The sequence below is a fragment of the Microtus ochrogaster genome, unplaced genomic scaffold (genome assembly GCF_000317375.1).
Source record: "Microtus ochrogaster isolate Prairie Vole_2 unplaced genomic scaffold, MicOch1.0 UNK25, whole genome shotgun sequence".
NCBI classification, from domain to species: Eukaryota; Metazoa; Chordata; class Mammalia; order Rodentia; family Cricetidae; genus Microtus; species Microtus ochrogaster.
Window position 1 is genome coordinate 2,359,709 of NW_004949123.1, and position 2,214 is coordinate 2,361,922.

Consider the following 2,214-nt stretch of genomic DNA (forward strand, 5'->3'; position numbering starts at 1 on the left):
GGTGTGTGTGTGTAGTGGAAAGTACAGGGTTGTTGTTGTTGTTGTTGTGTATGTGTGTACCTGTGTGTAGGTGACAGTAGTGGAGAGTGCAGGGTTGTTGTTGTTGGTGGTGGTGTGTGTGTGTACCTGTGTGTAGGTGACAGTAGTGGAAAGTACAGGGTTGTTGTTGTTGTTGGTGTGTGTGTGTGCCTGTGTGTGTGCCTGTGTGTGTAGGTGACAGTAGTGGAGAGTGCAGGGTTGTTGTTTGGTGGTGGTGGTGGTGGTGGTGATGGTGGTGTGTGTGTGTGTGTGTATAGGTGACAGTAGTGGAGAGTGCAGGGTGGAATGAAACCTCTCACTGTTGGGACTGTTATTTTCAGGTGTGTTGCTTCTGTTTACGCTGCATTTCGTTAATTCTGTGAAGCTGTGGTTCTTTGCCTGTCTGGAACACCTGACGATCTAATAAAGCTCTGAACGGCCAATAGTGAGGCAGGAGAAAGAATAGGCAAGGCTAGCAGGTAGAAAGAATCTATAGAAAGAAATCTGTGAGAAAGGGGTTCTAAATAGGAGCCCGAGGAGAAGAAAGACATCAGGAGCCAGTCACCCACACACAGCAGTCCATGGAGTCAGAGTAAGATTTTCAGAAGCGAGACAACAGGAAAAGCCCAGAGACAAAGGTGGATGGGATAATATAAGTTAAGGAAAGCAGGCAAGAAACAAGCTGAGCTAAGTCTGGACATTTATAATTAAGAATAAGACTTCATGTGTAATTCATTTGGGAGCTGGGTGGTGGGTGCCCCCCAAAAGAGTCCTAAGGGCATAACATCATACAACTACATCTCACCTCCCAGCTAGTAAGCTAGAACCAGAGTCTGGGGTTCTACAGTCTCCACGGTACTGTTCTCTCCCACTGGCCTGAAGACCTCACAGTAGGCTGGACCCCTAAAAATCTCTCCCCCCTCTCCACAGTGCTAAGCTTAGGACCAAGGCTTTAACACAGGCCTTTCTGGGAGCATCCATATCCGGACTACAGCAATTGTGTTTGGTATTTCTCAATCCACTGACATACATTTGTAAAACATATTTCCAAATGATTAGAAGATTGCTCTAAGTTTTTTTTTTAAAATGAGATTCAACAAACAAAAAGCCGATAGAATTTCTGAATCTTCCCAATGTCTTACTCACCTCAGGTACATACTTATTTTCTTCTTCCCTGAAGCATCCACTGCTCTTGTTCAGTGTGATTTCTTTGCAGGAAGCCTGGACAGACCTGAGGTTTGTTTCTGAGTCATTCAGAACATTGCAGGCCGATGGCTCCCAGTATTCTTGATAGCAAAGCTTAAAATTTAAGCACTTCACAAACTGATTTTTGATTTTCACGGTGCTTGTCTAGTCTGTTTGGATGCTCACCTTCCTAGATCTGGATGGAGCGGGGAGGACCGTGGACTTCCCACAGGGCAGGGAACCCTGACTGCTCTTTAGACTGGAGAGGGAGGGGGAGGGGGGTGGGGAGAGGAGGAGGGAAATGGGAGGAGGTGGAAATTTTTAATTAAAAATAAATAATTTAAAAAAATTTAATTTTTTTTGAGACAGGGTTTCTCTGTAGTTTTGGAGCCTATCCTGGAACTAACGCTGTAGACCAGGCTGGCCTTGAACTCACAGAGATTCACCTGTCTCTGCCTCCCAAGCATCTTGTTCATGTTTAAGACTGATTTTAAAATCTGCTTTATTGTGAATCTTCACACAGAAAAAAACAAACACACGTAGGTTTCTGATGAGCACACATTGTGTAACCCCCCTCATAATCAAGGTCTTGGGAAGTCCCATCACCCCATCCCTATGCTTCCCTTTGACCTTTGATATCACACCCCTCAATAAAAATAACTCGCAACTCCACAGCTCCTGATCTGTTTCTGTCCCTATATGTATAGGTTTGTTCTTTCCAGAACGTTCAATCATGTGAGCTGCTTGCCAGAGATTACATTTCAGTACTGAGAGGCATTTCGGCGTGTGAACACAGCACTGACTCTTCTGTAGCTCTTCCACTCAGGAATCTTTCCGTTGCTCCTCAGTTGGCAAGTGTCGTCCCAAGATGAGCGGGTTTCCAGGGAGGGCCTTAGGAGCCTTTTCCAAGGAGAGGTAACAAGAGCAGATGGTGTCGGAGGGCTTTTCCTGAGGAAGGGGCTAATTCTCAAGACTACAATGTGGACACAAACAGAAGCACAGGAACGGGTT